This window comes from Aedes albopictus, chromosome 2 (assembly GCF_035046485.1).
Source record: "Aedes albopictus strain Foshan chromosome 2, AalbF5, whole genome shotgun sequence".
NCBI classification, from domain to species: Eukaryota; Metazoa; Arthropoda; class Insecta; order Diptera; family Culicidae; genus Aedes; species Aedes albopictus.
The window spans coordinates 150,377,724-150,396,858 of record NC_085137.1 but is presented as its reverse complement, the minus strand read 5'-3'; the positions used below and the strand labels follow the sequence as shown (position 1 = coordinate 150,396,858).

At 42.3% G+C, this 19,135-nt stretch overlaps 1 protein-coding gene and 1 long non-coding RNA gene across 3 annotated transcripts in view; one reads left to right on the top strand and one right to left on the bottom strand.

Moving 5' to 3' along the window:
* The window catches only part of LOC109428471 (uncharacterized), a 66,339-nt gene that overhangs the window by 8,103 nt on the left and 39,101 nt on the right, over positions 1–19,135 (top strand). The gene's annotated exons all lie outside the window — the stretch shown is intronic.
* LOC134289098 (uncharacterized) lies at positions 16,455–16,935 on the bottom strand. The gene is made up of 2 exons (XR_009998271.1): positions 16,698–16,935; positions 16,455–16,639 (listed from the first exon to the last, which is right to left on the bottom strand). It is a non-coding gene; the product is annotated as an uncharacterized LOC134289098 (long non-coding RNA).

Genomic DNA, 19,135 nt, shown 5'->3' with positions numbered 1-19,135 from the left:
TCTTGTCAACTGTTAATCATGTTACCTAAAAAGCCGTGATTTGAGGTGGAATATGCATGGGTTTGGTTCACTTTCAGATTTGGCCTCTTCCGTCGGGACACCCGAAACCGGTTCCGGAACACTACCGATAGTCTCTAATAAGGATGTTAGGTTCGTGAGTGCAAACCTTTATTTTCTTGCACCGCGTTTCGGCGGCGTTGTCCTTTTATTACATACATACAGTTGCTGTGGTTCGGCAGGTGATCAAGACTGTGTGCTAGCTCCAGTGGCACCATTGCACAGTGCTAAAAGAAAATTCAAATTTATTACGCATTTTTCAAAGATAATTTAGGCTGACACAAATTTCGATTTTCTCTAATGTCACCACCCCCAACCTAACACCCTGTATAGTCTGAACCTATATGCTTGCTAACGTTCATAAGGTTATCAAAAAAGCCGCGCTTTGCTGTGTCGCATGCATAGATTTGGTACAATTTTATATTTGGCCGTTTTCGGAGGGATAACCGGAACTGGTTCCGGCACTACCGGCAGTTCATAATGTGGTCTTAGCCTACTTCCTGGATAACCAGTCATCAGGTTCTCTGAAAAGCCGTTATTTGTTGTATCCAATGCATGGGATTGGTTCTCTTTTATATAAAGCCATTTCCGGGTCCATTTCCGGACACGGTTCCGGAACAAGGCCGGTTCAGGTATTGTCTGAGACTATTTTCTTGCTAACCGTTCATCAGGTTATCGAAAAAGGCGCTGTTTGATGTGTCGCTTGCATGGCTTTGGTTCACCATTATATTTGGACACTTCCGGTGAGACATCCGGAACCGGTTCCGGAACCTTACCGTTCCAGGTATGGTCGGAGACTAGTTTCTTTCCAACCTTTCATTAGGTTATCGAAAAAGCGGCGCTCTGATGTGTCATGTGCATGGGTTTGGTTCTCTTTTATATTTGGTCACTTCCGTCGGGACCCCCGGAACCGGTTCCGGAACACTACCGGTTCAGATATGGTCTGAAAATATTTCCCTGCTAACCGTTCATCAGGTTACCGAAAATGCCGCTGTTTGATGTATCGCATGCATGGGTTTGGTTCTCTTTTATATCTGGCCGCTTCCGGAACCGGTTCTGGAACACTACCGGTGGTCTGATACTATTTTCCTGCTAACCGTTCATCAGATAAGGGCCTGTCCATAAACTACGTAGACTCTTAGGGGGGGGGGGGTCTGGCCAAAGTCTACCCTCCATACAAATTTCGAAAATTTTGTATGAACGAAAGTCTACGGAGGGGGAGGGGGGGGGGTCTGAGATGACCCAAAATGAGTCTACGTAGTTTATGGACAGCGCCTAATCGAAAACGCCGTGGTTTGATAGGTCGCATGCATGGGTTTGTTGCATTTTCATGTCTGGCTCCTTCCATAAAGGCCTTAACTCCAGAATGATTTGGATGGCCTAAGGTATCGCCATTGATGTGCAGTTAGTCTTTCATTCTCTGATTTACATGTATGAATCTTATGAAATCAGTTTTGACACTCATACATTAATTTGATATACTATTACCGGTAAAGGCCTTACAATCAGAACTCCAGAGCTATTTTAAGTTGCCTAGAACATCACCAGGTCATGACTACCATCATTTCATGTTTCAAAATGTATATTTGAATGTAATTCATCAAGTTCAAGTTGTATTCAGTAGACAAAGTTCAAAACTTCTGGACGTTTTGGATAACCTGGAGATCTATGCTACAGCTGTAAAAGAACATTAGACATTTCTATCTTACAGTCCCAGCCCAAACAAAGAATATTGTGCAATTTCCATTGAAATATATCACATGTACCGTAAACCGGGGTCAAATTGATCAGCGGGGTGAAATTGATCACTCGGGTACTACATTGTAATTCCATACTAGGAACTCTTAACCCTTTATAAGGCAGTGGCAACTATATTGCCACCTACTGTTTTTATTTTTTTCGGTTTTATAACAATTTATTTCGAACTTCTTTTTAGGTTTACGCAAAATTGGGATTACTAACAACGCCTGGTATTTTTTTGGTACTAAACAAAGCTTAAACAACAATTTGGGAGCCATTTGTAGTCTCAAAAATGGCTAAATTTGACCGCGTGAAGAAAGTTAGCTGAAACTTATTGTAAAACTATAGATTTGGTAGATTTGCCACCTAGATTTTAGAGAGTTTCTTTCAAACAAAAATTGTATTGTACATGTTATCATGTATATAATTATTTCCATAATAGTATACGTTGACAACTCTTCTAGTTTTCTTGGCCTTATAAAGGGTTAAGCGTCGTAATGATCTTAAACTTTTTACGTCATCTGGTTCGTAGATGTCTAGAGATGAGTGTAGACTTTAATTTTTTTAGAATTAAGTTAGTTTTGCCTTATTTTTTTAGGAATTTGCAATGTATTTCTCATTTAGCTGAAATCGTTGCTACTAAACAATCGATTGCTAATAGCACTTCTCGTAAATTCTCTGTTTTAACATTTTTATGGAGCCTTGGTTGGGAAATTATGTAGCTAATCAGAAAATGAAATAGTTAAAAAAAAAGTTTATTTTATGATGAAATAGTATTTTTTTGTGATAGAAACCACTTATTTCAAATGAAATTGCCTACCTTAAGGCGTTTAAGGGGAAATTTCAAAATTTAATTTTGCATTTAAAGTATTAAATTCACTTGTTGTAAGATTTTAAACGCGTTATTCGGTTTTAGAAGAGCAAAATTAAGCGGAAAGGGAGATTTTCCTTTCAAACCGATGTTTAATTGTACACTGATCAATTTTGCCCCAAAGTGGCATTTCTAATTTTTTGATATTTAGAGTTATTTAACTTAAAGTTTAAATTTGTTGAACAAAATTCTGTCACATGGTTCCATGGAGATCCACTGGGTACTGGTTTTACAGAACTTATTTGGGCAATATTTGAATTGGCTTTGATGTTATCCGCAAATTTTTTTTTTCAAGTGATCAATTTGACCCCGGATTACGATACATAAAAATAAAACGCGGAATCAAGTGAAGAAAAACTGGTGTACACTACATTTGCAGCTATATCTCCAAAATGTTCTAGCATAACATAATCTCCATATATGCATATGATAGCACAACTAATCCCCTTGATAAAAACATTTTGGTTTTGAAAATCCACCCACTGGTTCAAAAGCTATAAATAAAACTATGCAAAAAAGTTGTCCATATCCTATAAGGGTTAACTGTGTTTCATAACGCAATGAGATACGATGTTAAACATTCATGCTTGGTATGCATACTAGATACAATAAAAGGTTAGAAATCACTGCATAACTTCAATTTGATATCCTAGAGTTGGATTTATTAAACGAAACCTTTATAAAAGTTCTCTTTTTCAGTAAAATATACGATTTATTCATAGTAAGCTATCAGTTTCTTAAGTAATTGCCTACATTTAGGCGTTATTCACGGTTTAGAGGATTTTAACTCTAAAATAACTAAAAAGTACATAACTTGTAAGAATTTGGACGACATATTTAAAATCAGAGACCCTAAATTTTGTTAGTAGGGGTATTTTCAACACAAACGAACATTGATCACTGACATGATCAATGTTACCCCAAATCTACAAAATCAAAAATTAGATTTAAAAGCTTATTTTAACATGATTTAAAGTTTCACAATACTTGTTCGAGTAACTTAACACATACTCAGAGGGCCAATACTTGTTTTAAAAATATGAAACATGTAACGTTTGCTTTAACAAGAGAATTATTCAAGAAAGACCGAGAATTCTGATCAATATTACCCCGGATTACAGTACCAATCATCCTAAAATTGCTTCAGCATATTGTATCTGACCAGCCTATATCATAAAACAACGTGTTGGCTCTGTAGCTGCGAGTTCAAAAAAGGCTTCCCGTGGCTGACCGTGGCTACTTTAATGTATCCTAGCTTCAACAATATGGGCTTCAAAATGGTAAAAGCCAGGAAATGCACTCGAAAATCCAGATTTTCCATAAAACCACGGTAATCAGATTTCTGGTCCAACCAAATACTACTGTTGGAGTTCAATGAGCCATACATTTTGGAAATCGGATGAACATTGATGGATATATGATCATTTCAGTTACGTGGGTACCCGGGTACCCTGCCGGCATCCCACGTAGTAAAAAAAAACTCAAAAGCCCCTCCCCCTACTCTTCTTCTCCTTTTTTATGGCTCTACGTCCCCACCTGGGACTTGGCTTGTCTCTCTTCAACTTAGTGTTCTTTGAGCATTTCCATTAATTGAAGGGCTTTCTTTGCCTGCCATTGCATGAATTTGTATATTGCGAGGCAAGTACAATGATACACTATGCCCAGGTAGTCGAGAAAGTTTCCCCGACCGGAACGGGAATCGAACCCGCCGTCTCCGGATTGGCGATCCATAGCCTTAACCTCTAGGCTAACTGGAGACCATCCCCCTACCCCTGCTCATTTTAAAATTCGGTCAATCACATTAAAAGATTCACGTGTTTCACGTGTTCTTAGATCTTAGAGTTTCAACTTTCTATTGCCAATAACCATATCGAGATTTGAAATCGAAAAGGGTACACGGGTACCCTGCCAGCCACATCAGGGTTAAACAGGTACATGCAAGTGTACTCTCACAGCTGAAAATGATTCGGCTGAATGTTTGTCTAGAAAACCAATTCCACCATATTCCGATCCACTACAGTTGATTGTAGATGCTAACTAGTTATAGCCCAATCCAGTCTGAAATGCCACCGCTTGAGAGAGGTAGTGCCACGCCGCACTTGGCATATCGAATCGGAAAAAGCCATCATCATGTATAAATTACGACGCGGTAAGTTCGAGGCCATCGGCTCTATGGTATAGCTGCCAGCGTAGGAGGAAAGGATCGAAGCCTGGAGTTTCCTATAAGTTGCCCAAATGCGAAACAAAAATAACATCTGACGGATTTTCCCTGCGGACCAGGCCCCAGAATAAATCAATCATATAAAGGGGAAAGTGGAGAAAATGTATCATACTGGCAAAGTTGATTTAAAGTATTCTTTACTCTCTTCACTTTTTTTTGGAATAGGTTCGAAGTTGTAACACGATATAGAAGTTGTAAAATGTACAATTTACAAAAACATGTGTAAACTTGACTGCGTAGATAATAAAAAAAAAATACGCAAAATATGCAATTATGCTGTATTTTCCATTTTAATTTTTGATGTTGGGATGCATAGAAGACGGCCTCTAGGAGTCTTTTGAATTATTCTCCCCTATATCCATTCATATTATGTCTCTGTAAAAATATATGCGAAATTCGAATTACAAAAGTGCCAAACCGAGAAACGAAAATTTGCTTCAATACAACCATCATAATTTCATTAAATCAAGTCTGCTTTCACAACCCGTGAAGGAAATCACTAATCCAATAAATAAACGTTAACAACCTCATTAATCATACTCCACTTGTGCAGACGAATGGAATCGCAAAGTCGGCATTGCTCTCCTCAACACATACTGAATGACATAAACACGAACAACGCATTAGCCCGATCCCTGATCCAAGATTGTGGCACTAGCCCTATAATCTTTATAAACCAGTAAGTTTATTACAATTACCAGTGAGTGACCTATTTCTAGCAGCCAGGCAAGCCAAATTTCAACCGAATAAGAAACCACACGGAAGCCCATAACTAACAATCAAGAAATGAAGAAAAAAACGATTGTTCGTCCGAGACATTTCCTTTTCTCCGTCAAAACACACATTTCCTATTTTACAAATGACGCCACAAGTGTTTCGTTAACACTTGGGACGGTCTTCCATCGCATCGTCGGGTCGGACCATTTTTCTAACCATTGTTCCTCGGCATAAATGGGGGTTTAATTGTCCATGTTCCGCAGTTTCTTCATACCTATTTCCACCGTGGATATATCATCATTAGGAAAGTCTACGAACGGAAGTTCCCTTCAAATGTGGAAATTTCGAGGAAACGAAATTCGAAACCTCTTATTTTTTCACACGCCAGTTTTATAGGCGTGGGGTAAATTTGATTTATAAATTTGCATAATATCCAATAATATACTAGTTGCAGTGCAGTGTACAGGTTACATGTTCTCATATAGAGTCAAGTTCACCGCAGAAAGTGGAAACAACAGTTTCTGGATAGCAGTAATGCTTCTCGGTTCATTATTGGGACCTATCTTACCTAGCATTCAGAACATCAGGGCCGGTCCAAGAGTTTTTTTCCTTCTAAACCATAGGGGGAAAAATCCGCTCAACAATCACCCTAACAGGAAGGTTAGGATAGTGTAATGTTAAGGCCGTCTTCTACAACAATAGTAAAAGCCAGGACTACTCTCTCCTCGACCCACTAAAACACATTCCTATGGTCGCCAAACCCTTCGTCTCTCCGGAACCACCAAGAAGGCATTGCTTCAGAGAGGGGCTAGTGCACATCACACCCTCAAGGTTAGCTACGTAGCCTGCAGCAACAAACATCGATGACTCGCTTTGGAGAGTCCATCACTGTAGCATGCTGGCACTTAGCCAGTTTCCCGAGTGGTCCTCACCACTCCCATTGTCCTCGGACTGCTTAGCAGACATCAAGAACTGATGCCCACGTGCAACCCGATCTGACCTGCCCGCAAAAGAAGGGTATCTCTACCCTTCAGGCCCTATCAGATGCACCCGAAGGTTGCAGACAGCAGGGTCTCACCTATCCCGACCCTTGCCGGGGACCCCTTTCCAACCGCGGGCTCGGATCCAGCCCAGTAGACCGACGCCACGACAGCACCGCTACCGGGACTTCCTCTCCACGGCCACTTAATCGCTGTAAGAGTCGATCTCGACCGCAGGGCACCGATATGACCTACGAAGCCGACTCCGAGCCCCTGGCCACCTCTTGTACTGCATCTGAACTAGCCATTCTCCGAGTCCACGCGCCGCCTCCTCTGTAGCTCCCAGACGATATACGTGATAGCCGTTGAAACGGCGTTCCAGCCAAACTCATCGCTACACATCCTCTGGACCAAATTGTCCAGAGTTGTGTCCTCCCCGCATGTAGCAAGCATGCGGTCACGCATTGTGCGAAAACGCGGGCACACGAACAAAACGTGTTCCGCCGTTTCCTCTAAACCATTGCACATTGGGCATTCGGGAGAATCCGCATGCCCGAAACGGTGTAGATACTGTCGGATGCAACCATGACCTGAAAGGACCTGTGTCAGGTGGAATGTAACTTCCCCACGGCGCCTATTAATCCAACTGTCTACTCTCGGTATCAACCTATCGGTCCACCTTCCTTTGGTGGAACTGTCCCACGCCCGCTGCCATTTGACCATAGAGGCCATCGTGGCAGTCCTGCCTATGCCTTTTGTGCCGCGCATTTCGAAGCACTCCATGTCCTCACTGATAAGAATGCTGATAGGCACCATGCCAGTAATGACGCAGAGAGCGTCGAGTGACACGGTACGGTACGCGCTCGCAACCCTCAGGCACATAATCCTGTAAGTACTTTCCAGCTTCCGTCGATAGCATTTAGTACTTAGCGCAGTGCCCCACGCCGGGCCGCCATACCTAAGTATGGACGTAGCAACACTAGCCAGAAGCTTGCGCTTACTGGCGTACACCGCGGAGCTATTGGACATCATCTGGGACAGTGCCGCTATAGCTGTGGAGGCTCTCTTACAGGCATAACTGACGTGACTACCGAAGGTAAGCTTATCGTCGATCATCACGCCCAAGTGTTTGACGGAGCGCTTTGACAGGATAGTGCACTCACCTACACTGATTTCTGCCTGCTGCTCCGACTTCCGGTTGTTAACAACCGTCTTGTGGTGAGCCAGTTCCAGTTTCTTGAACCGCTTCCACGACTCCACAACCTTGATCGAGTGGTCGGTAGTAAATTTCACCTCCTCGATCGTTTCACCGTAGACTTCGAGCGTAATGTCGTCGGTAAATCCGACAATCTCCTCTCCCACCGGGTACTCTAACCTCAACACCTCGTCGTACATGACATTCCATAACACCGGACCCAAGATGGAACCTTGCGGGACTCCTGAGGTTATGTGAAAGCTCTTCCGACCCACCTCCGTGTCGTAAACTAGGGTATTTTAGCCAATAGTGGACCCCTTACCTATAGTGGACCCCCTTATATTTTTCCTAATTTTCCTGCTTAAATCTGTTTTTACCGGTGAACTTCCACCGGGAGACGATGGATCATGTTCCTAGCCAGTAGTTACAAGTGGTGGAGCTACGCTGGAAAGCAATAATTTGATTTTTTTGAACAAATTTGTAAATGTAAACAAATCTGGGGGACCACTATTGGTTAAATCCAAGGGGGTCCACTATTGTCTCCGTTTTAACATGGTAAGAGAATACGATTTATCCTATAGTGGACCCCAACAATCCTATAGTGGACCCGGGGGGACCATTATAGGATAATTTGAGCCAGATTTGAAATGATTATTTTATGGGAAATATAGGGTGGTTTGGTAAGGTTTTTGTGTGCAATGTGCAGGAAAGACATAGAACTTGCTGTGCAAACGTTGACAGGGGCAATTTAATTGGAATATCATACTGTTTTAAGGATCAGAGCAATTTTCAGCTACTAAGGGGTCCACTATTGGTTAAAATACCCTAGTACTCGATTCTGAAAGTAACTTTCGAGAATCTTGTACAGGTACCTCGGTATCCCCAGACGCAAGAGCGCATCGCCAATAGCAGACCAGCTGGCGCATTCCTTACATCCAGAGTCACTACCGCACAGAAAAGAATTCCCCATCTCTTAGGCTCGAGTGCTTTCTCGGCGGTTTTTGTAACCGACAAGATAGCGTCTACGGTGGACCTCCCCTTCCGGAAACCGTACTGGTTACTCGAAAGACCATTTTCACCCTTGATGAACCTCAACATTCTATTGAGGATGATCTTTTCGAGAACCTTCCCCGCCATGTCTATCAAGCATATTGGTCTATATGCCGACGGGTCGCCGGGTAGTTTCTCCGCCTTTGGCAATAGTACCAGGTTCTGCCTCTTCCAAGCTTCTGGGAAAACTCCCTCGTCCAGGCATTTCTGCATAGCAGACCTGAACATCTCGGGAGCCTCTGCAATAGCTACTTTTAAGGCCAGGTTCGGAACTCCGTCCGGACCTGGGGCCTTACCTACGCTAAGGGACTTAGCTATCCCCGCAAGTTCCACATCGGTGACCCTCTCCTCATCGCCAGCCCCAGTCCAAGGCTGTCCTACGAAAGGGTGCCAAAAATTAGGATCATGACGCGGAAAAAGCTCCTCGATGATCCTCTATAACATCTCTGGAGATTGCTCTGTAGGAGCCATTACACCTCTCGTCTTGGCCATGACGATCCTGTAGGCGTCACCCCACGGGTTCGCATTGGCACTCTTACAGAGACCCTCAAAGCAGGCCCTTTTGCTTGCTCTTGTCTCGGTCTTCAGCGCGGCTTTTGTGAGTGTAGCTATCATCTGCTCTCCAGTTCAAACTACTTGTTAAGCCAGGACTACACACGGAGACAAATTTCGTTCGTTTGAAACAAAAATATTCATGTTTATTCGGTAAACTAATAAAATATTCAAAATTAAAATATTAATTTTTAAAACTAACTCAATTACATATTGATTTCTACAATACCCATTGAAGAGCCCCCCGTTCCGCCGTCGAGAACATAAACAAAACAAACAAGTTCCAGTTGCAGCACCAAACAAGATTTCCTCTTGCAAAAAAAGTCAAGTTTCACCAAAAGTTTCCAAGAAATCCCATTGATTTCGGGAGCGTATGTTATGTACATGATGTTGGCATTGAAAGTGCCACGCGGGAAGTGGGTTTTCCTAGAAAAGGAAATGTCTTTGTAAATTTAATTGGAAAACAAATATTTCCGTAGGGCCGACCTGCCACAAAAAAACAAAAAAAAATTACATTTGTTTCTAACATAACCTGTCAGAAGATGCATGTTTGTTTCAAAAATGGATTTAATTTGCTTCAAATGTCACGTTCGATTTGCTCCAAACAGTTTTATTTTTGTTGCCAGAACAAATTGACAATTTATTTGAGTTTACCTGAAATATTTTTGATTTTATCGTGTTTTTTTCTGCGTGCAAAAGGTCACGTCAATAATTGACTCCGCTCCGTTTCGACTAAAGGTACTCTTGGTACCGACATTAGCCAAGTCGACATCTAAGATGGCTAGTGTTTCTAGCAGGATCTGACCCTGCTGGTTCGTGAAACGGCTTCCCCATTCCACGGCCCAGGCATTAAAGTCACCCGCTATTACCACCGGCCTTCGCCCTATTAGCAAGGTCGTTATGCGGTCCAGCATTTGCGTGAACTGGTCGGTCGGCCACCGCGGAGGCGCATAACAGCTACAGAAGAAGACCCCGTTCCAAGTATTGGCAGCAGGAGTTGGTATAGTCGCATCATTCCATTCATATTCACATCTCTTTGCTGAAGCGAGTCGAGAAAGATGCAGCCAATAGATTGTGCTGAACGAACACGCAACCCCACCAACAGTGTGATGCGATGCGCAAGTCGCTTGGAATTGGTATTGCTGTGTGCATCCAAAACGCAAATATCAAATGCGGGAGCACCAAATGCGGTAAGATTTTCTAACAAGTAACCCGATGTCAGTGGGAGGTTTTGTATCCCAGGTAGGCGGTGATATTGACGACTATGGTTACTAAGTTGCCTTTGGTAACACTGTGTTACCGCGTTTGAAGCGCATTTGGGCACCGTTTGCATCTTGAACGCACACAGCAATATGGTGCCATTTTGCATCACTGAGCTTTCAAAATAATCTTTGACTTTTGCTGTTCAATGATTGTTTGCCTCGCGTTTATGAAGTGCTGAAAAAGCTGATGATTCTGCAGTAATGCTGCTGAAAAAGTTTCTTCGCAATCACTGCGAGTGAGCATATCACTCACCTACCGGTCAGACTAACGCATGAGTGTCCTCTGCTGTACGTAGGAGCCGTCTCCATTCTACTCGGTCGATGGCTGGGCGTCTCCAATTCCACACTCTGCGCAGGGTCCGCAGATCGTCCTCCACTAGGTCGACCCACCTAGCTCGCTGCGTACCACGTCTTCTTGTACCGATCGAATGACTCTCAAGAATCATTTTAGTCGGGTTGCTATCCGACATCCTGATGACGTGACCCGCCCACCGTAGCCTCCCGATTTTCGCGGTATGGACGATGATTGGTTCTCTCAGCAGCTGATGCAGCTCGTGGTTCATTCGCCTCCTCCAAGTCCCGTCTTTCATCTGCAATCCACCGTAGATGGTACGCAACACCTTTCGTTCGAAAACTCTAAGGGCGCGTTGGTCCTCTGCACGTACATATGGTCCATGTTGCGTGTCCATAGAGGACTACCCAGCGGGGTAGCGCGGACGTCAACCACGAATAGATTTGCCGTAGTCCACATGAATTTGACATGTTTGGGAAATTGACACTTTTGGGCACTCTGACAGATCTGGGATGTGCACGACATTTGCGAATTAGTCATTATCATAAGTTATTACTTAAGTAAAACGTGTAAAACTAGCAAAAGGTTACCAAAATTTTGGCGTGCAATCGTTCGAAATTACACGACAACCCGGAGATAGCAAATAAATCAGTAAGAAATTGTGTAATGCATCAATTTTCAGCACAAACCATTTTGAACGTGTTTTTGTTGTGAGCTACGGGGATTCTGCCTTTTGCTGGCCCCCTGGGACTACCGGTCTAATCAGCGCTTTGTAGATAGTAAACTTTGTGTTACGGCGAACTTTATTCGATCGTAGAGTTCTGCGGTGTCCAAAGAAAGCACGATTTCCTGCCACAATGCGCCTCTGAATTTCTCTGCTGGTGTCGTTGTCGGCGGTCACCAGTGAGTCCAAGTACACGAATTCTACAACCGCCTCGATTTCATCACCGTCGATATAAATTCGGGGTGGCGGGCGCGGTGATTCCTCCCTGGAGCCCTATACTATCATGTATTTTGTCTTCGACACATTAATGATTAATCCGATTCGCCTGGCTTCACTCTTTAGTCGGATGTACGTTTCCGCCATCGTCTCAAATTTACAAGCAATAATATCAATATCATCAGCGAAACCAAGCAGCTGAACGGACTTCGTTAAAATCGTTCCACTTGTGTTTATCCCCGCTCTCCTTATTACACCCTCTAACGCACTGTTGAACAGCAAGCACGAAAGACTATCACCTTGCCGAAAACCTCTGCGAGATTCGAAGGGACTCGAGTGTCCCTGATACTCGAACTATGCACATCACTCGATCCATCGTCGTCATGATCAATCGTATCAGTTTATCCGAGAATCGGTGCTCGAGCATAATCTGCCATAGCTGGTCTTGATCGACTGTATCATACGCCGATTAAAAATCGACGAACAAGTGATGTGTGGGCACGTTGTATTCGCGCCATTTCTGCAACACCTGGCGAATGGCGAACATCTGGTCTGATGTAGCGCGTACACCCATGAATCCAGCCTGATATTGCCCCACGAACTCTCTTGCAATCGAAGATAGACGGCGGCATAAATTTTGAGAGAGAAATCTTGTAGGCAGCGCTCAGTAGTGTGATCGCGCGGTCCAACTTATCGCCCTTTTTGCGGATGGGACACACGATACCTTCCATCCATTCCTCCGGTAATATTTCTTCCTCCCAAATCTTGGTAATGACCCAGTGTAGTGCTCTCACCAGTGCTTCTCCTCCGTATTTTAGATGCTCGATTGGTGGTTGATCTGCTCCAGCGGCTTTATTGTTTTTCAACCGGCCAACCTCCTCTTCAATCTGTTGGAGGTTAGGGGCTGGAAATCTTTCGTCCTGCGCAAGTACTCCTAGATCTGTTACCCACCTTCGGTGCTTACAACGTCGCCATTGAGGTGCTCATCGTAAAGATGCCACCACCTCACGCTCGCTCGTGAGAATATTCCCGTAATTGTCTCTGCGCATGTCGGCTTGTGGCACAAAGCCTCTGCACGAGCGTTTCAGCTTCTCGTAGAACTTCCGTGTGTCCTTAGCACGGTACTGCTCTTCCATCGCTTCGCGGTCTCGTTCTTCCCGCTGGCGTTTCTTCCTTCGGAAGACTGAGATTGCCTTTTCCACGCCTCATTCGCCCTCGAACGGTGTTGCAATATTTTCGCCCATGATGCATTCTTCTTGTTTTTCAACTGTTCACATTCGCCGTCGTACCAGTCGTTTCTGTGATTCGGAGTCGCGAAGCCTAGTGTTGCAGCCATGTTCAAGTATAGCTGCGCCAAGCTGCTCTTCCTTTGGTAGGGCCACTGCTAGCTGTAGAGCGTAGTCTTGAGCCACTTCTACGATATGATGAGCCGCGGCGTTCGGCTTCGACGCGTGGTGTCGAAAGTTTTGAGCAGGCACACAAACAAAAGCGATAACCATTCGATAGCTGTTGAGTAGCTTTCAGTGTGAATAAATCGAATTTACCGTCGCGGAATATTTCTCCAGCTGGCTCTGCACAACATTTTTACACATTTCGACACCTGACCGACACGGATTCCTTGTTGGCCACCAAACATCCTGCTGCACTTCAAAATGCTTATTCCGCTATTCCGCATACAATAATCGGTCCATAAAATTGACTTGGTAATTGTTTTATGCAAATGCCAGGCCTTTTCCCTGCACTGCTGGGGGGCAAGCGCAATTTCCTGACACCTATATTCGCCCTGAAGGCCGGGTGCATGCAACCTATTTCCTATGGGTCATGTGGGCTCGAATTATGTCAACAAAGAGAATAGGATCTATATCAGCATAGCACCTAAAGTTGAAATTGCGTGCATGATTAGAATCGCGCTATGAAGCAGTTGGGCGAAACGGCGCGACCACCCACTCACCGGTTCAACCAGAAGACCAACCCGGCCCGGCGGCGCGCCCCCAAGGGATATCCGTTTCACTCACGTGTGCACCACCATGGAGCGCACAGACAACAGCAGCAAGCGGAAGCTCCTAAACAAACGTCTACCGGCGACGGTAGCATGGTTTCCAAAATAGAACACACTTTAAGGACAAACGTATTGAAATCCCGCTTCAACAGTGCATCAGAACTTCAAACGCACAAATCTCAAGAAGTAAGCTTCAAACAACAATGCGTTTAATTATTCTGTTCTTGCTCACTTGTAATTAGCTTAAAATAAGAAGCTCAGGTGTGCTGGTTTTGTTTACGAAGAGATTTGTGCCCTCGAAATCGTGAGTAGGTGCCAAAGCCGGCCATTGTGGCGGCCATTTTGGGATTCTAACAAGTCTGTCCTTAAAGCCAGACAGAGTGTATGTAGGTATAGGTCACGCCAACAACCAAAAGGAACCAATTAATTAGTGCTTTAGGAGAAATGAAGGGGGGGGGGGGGGGGGGGGAAAGTTCGGTGGTTGAACTACGGGCAATTTTTTATTCTATAATTTGGCAGCTTCTTAAATCAGGAAGATTTGGCTTGAGTATTGGCACCTCTAAGAACCCATTTAAAGCATGAACATGAGCATAGGTAACCGTACAATACGTAGCTGCTACTCCGTGATTGACCAGAACAATCGAAATTGCACAAGGAATCAACAAACTTGGGAGTTTGGGAGTAGCGCTCTTAGTGTGTATTTTCGAGAATTCCATACTTTTTAAGCCAATAACGGTGCCGGTCACGTCCTTACGGTCATCGAGGAAGGGAAGGAATGTTAGTGTGACGAACGTTGCTACTAGAGACCGAGATCAACTCATCTTCTCCACGACTGCTCCGGGAAGGAGTTTTTGTTAGTGCGGAGGGGTGGGGTGAAAGTTACATGATGTGGATTCACTTTGGTAAGTGATGTTTTACATGCCGACACCGAAGATGACGAACCATTCAAATTATTTTGTCTATGCATAAATTCTGTAATCTCAACGATTTTGTCAAAGCATAGCGTAGGAAACTCGAAACGCATTTCTGCAGAAATCTCTAAATGTATTCTTCGAGGAATCTCGAATCCCGGAACAAAATTCCTGGAAGTAAAGGGTGATACGGTCAAAATTTGGTCACACAATTTGTTTCATAACTTGAGACTGCGTACACCAAAACAGCTGATTTTTGGACCAGTAATGGTACATTATATGTAGCTTATACCATAAAATTTTCATCAAAATCGGTCTACTATTTGCGGAGATATTGTGAATCCTAAAAACTGCAATTTTAAAATTTTGTACAAAGAAGATTAAAAAATAAGAACACATTTTTACTCTGTTATTCAAAGAACCAGAATTACTGAACCAATTTCAAACAAAATTTTTCTGTATGTGTAGTATGCATATCAAAATGTTGTGTAAAAATTTCATTCAATTTGATCCAGCCGTTACAAAGTTATATTTGTTTGGGTGGTCAAATTTTGTCAAGTCAAGTCAAATTTTGGTCACACAATTTTTTTCATAACTTTAGATTGCGTACACCAAAACATCTGATTTTTGGATCAGTAATGGTACATTATATGTAGCTTGTACCATAAAATTTTCTTCAAAATCGGTATAGTGTTTGCGGAGATATTGTTGAACCCTGAGATCTGCAATTTTAAAATTCTGTGCAAAGAGGATTCACACATTTTCACTGTTTTATTTATAGAGCCAGAGATACTTAACCGATTTCAATGAAAAATTTTCTGTATGTGTAGTATGCATATCAAAATGTTGTGTAAAAATTTCATTCAATTTGATCCAGCCGATACAGAGTTATATTTGGTTAAATGGCACCCGGTCAGTTTTTTACCCTTCTTACACCCATAAGAAGGGTATAAATACCGCTTGGAAAACCGACTTTCGATCCGAGGCCCGCAGGGCCGAGTCACATATACCAATCAACTCAGCTCGGCGAATTGAGCAAATGTCTGTATGTGCGTGTGTGTATGTGTGTATGTGTGTGTATGTGCGTTACAAAAAAGTCACGCACGTTTCTCAGCCGTCTGTCAACCGATTTGGGTTCTCTAAGACACATTCCACGCCAAGGGGCGTGCAACTCTAAACTTTTCATAGTAGAGCAAAATACTAAAAATACTATCGAAATACTACGCTGAAATTGGAGCAAAACAGATCAAAGTCAGAAAAGCTGCTCTCATTGTGATATTTTTTATCACAAAAATCAATGAAGAAACGAGGGAGAAACATTCGACTGACCCTTCCAAATAGCCTGTATGTGGTGTATAGCATTAGCAATAGCGCGACAGCCGAAAGTACACACATTTTCTTCATGGACCCGAGGGTTTGAGGTTTAGTCCGCAATTCTCAGTTATGAACTGTTCGTGGGTTGTAATACATATTCTCAGCCGTATTGTCAATGCATAGATGCCGCAAGGCCAATAATCTAATTGAAAGTAGTGTTTGAGATTTTATGAACAGGTACGCTCACCGAGGAACTGCTTCTTTTAAACGAATGGCAGTAAACTGGTCAGTGTTCTGTGATATCATTTCTGAGCAGGAATAGCCACTCCCAGAAAATGAACAGACGATGCAACTGATCAATTAAGGCTTTATTTAATCAACTATATGATAACAGTACGGTGTTAAGTTGCTCTTCTTTCAGCCATATTCAACACTTCGAAAATAATCTCTGGATGTCTCATACCCGAAATATCCTCTTAGCTTGCAAGCGTCTTCTTATCACTTTTAGCGTTGATCGTTGGGGTAATTATAGTAATAACTGCAATTACAAACTTCGCCATGAAATATATCTAGTAAAACACGGCATATAATCTCACCAATTGTAAAATTTCATTTGCACAACGCGTAACACAAGACTTCCAATCCAAGGTCCGATTCGAAAATTCACATCACTCGTTTGGGCACAACAAACTGACGGTTTGACAGCTCATGGCAACTTATAGCAACATAGCAACCAGGTCAATCGTTGTTGCTTCGATTTGAAATATTACAAATACTAAAAATACTACCACAGTACCACTAGTCAATATTTGTAAAAGTTTAGAGTTGCAGGCCCCTTGTTCCACGCACTTCTACGCCAAGGGTGTAAAATTTCAAAGTGATTGTTTTGCCCCAAGCTTCCCAGCATATGAAAAAGGGTAGATTCAATCTTAGGAAAACCATTTGTTTTACTTAAAATTTGACTGGTAACGTATTTAAATAGCTAGGTGAAGTAATACCATTTTATGTAATAAAAATGAATTTTTTCATGAATAATTTTCAAGTATGCCTGCTTGCATGTTAAAGTTCGAAAACATTACACCTATTTTTTGTCAATGTAGTATAATAATGTATATTTTATACACCCTAAGGAATTTTTTCATAAAAATGAGTTTTGATATGTTTTAAGCACTTTTTGCAATAGCCGCAATTTAATGGTGTCCCGTTACGAAAATAGCACATTTGTTGTAATAACGAATTTATTACGAACTTAAGAAAAATAATTTTCAGGATTCTCTTAGTACTCGTGAAGACCTTTCTTACAACACATGGGTTGCCTTGATCGACGCGTTTTCTTAGGCGTTACAATGGGTACGTAGACATGGTGTACCGTTACGGAAATTTTAAAGACATTCATAAGTGAATAAAGAAGTTTGGTTTGATCAAATATTGAATCAAAAATCTGTACCCATGATGAAATGATATTATAGGGTGTATATATTTTCACTATCCTTCTTGGTGTAACGCCCCTACTGGAACAAAACCCGCTTCTCAGCTCCTACGAAAACTACGTAAACAAAGGGCAGGTATTCTGGTGGATCAGTATAACAAGTGATATTTTATTGAGTTTTGTGGTGACAGCATACTCTTTAGATGCTATGGCCTTTTTAACATGTCCTTTGAATTACCACCATGATGTATTAAAAGAATTTTAGAATCACACAACGTTCAAAACTTAAAGATTCCGAAGTGATGGTTGGCATTCCTTGTTTACCCCATTAATCACCGTATAATTTACTTACATGACGACAAACATGTTTTGAAGCTTATGTGCTTATTGAAAAAAAAAAATGCAAAATGCATCACGAAGTCTAGTGACCTCCCTCTTGTCGTTTTGATTGTCAACCGGATTTTCTTCTCGAAATCCGTTTGTTTGTATCGTTACTGGTTGTCGTTAGCTCAATATCAACGGAAAGCCCCAATAATCCCATTTATTCAAAAAACAATATACATTAGATTAGTAATACTAATATCTAATTTCAACCAATCGTCGAGTTTAACGGTTCCCCAAAACTAACATAGTTTAAAACAAAAATCACCTTAAAAATGTAAAATTTATTTCAAATGAAATTGGCTCCTTTATTCCCAAGGCGCATGAGCCTTCAAATGAAGGATTAAAGCAACATGCAACATATGCTAGAAAAGACTGTGTTGAAAGAGTGTACTATAGATATCATTGAATCTTCTTCGGATCATTATGGACAAACCGCGAAGATAGATACGTCGCACAACCATAGTTTTGGAGATACAATTAAACTTCACTTAAACTCATTTGCAAAATGCTCGTCAATTTTCATCCGATTTTATTTTGAAGTCGCCCTCGGTCGATCATAAATTGGTGCTTATTTATTACACTCAAGTGGCCATGCAGTATCCGGAACAGCTCCGACGATATTCCGGATTGTACTGGAGTCAGGGGGTGAAGAAGGGGTCTGTTTTGCCAAATGGCTGGAAGTGATTATTTCGTGTGTGTTATTGTGTTTGAGAGGCCCCCGCGGAACCTGCTCCAGGTGTTACGGAGCGGCCATATCAGTTGATACATAGGGTCTTGTACCATTTAGGCAGGTGTACTTATTTTGGGCACTTTCCGGTGTAACTAAGTCAATTTCAAACCGATTGATTTGAATTTTTGTTTAGTGTTTGATACTGCACGATATTAACTCTATACAAAAATTGACATCAATCGGTTTGAAATTGACTTAATTATAGCGGCAAGTGCCCAAAATAGGTACACCTGCCCATATGGTACAATACCCTACTTAAGTCATTTTTTTCGATCCCATTATTTCGAAATCATGAAGTTTGATACGTCGCTCGGCATGTTTTGGTTGCAAACCAGAAATGTCTTCGATGACACCCCCGTGGAACCTATATGATCCAGGGTGGCAATATTAGTTGATACATACTTCAGTCTATCGTCTCTGACTAAGTCATTCGAAATCATGAAGATTGATATGTCGCACGGCATGTTTAGGTTGAAAACTAGAAGTGCCCC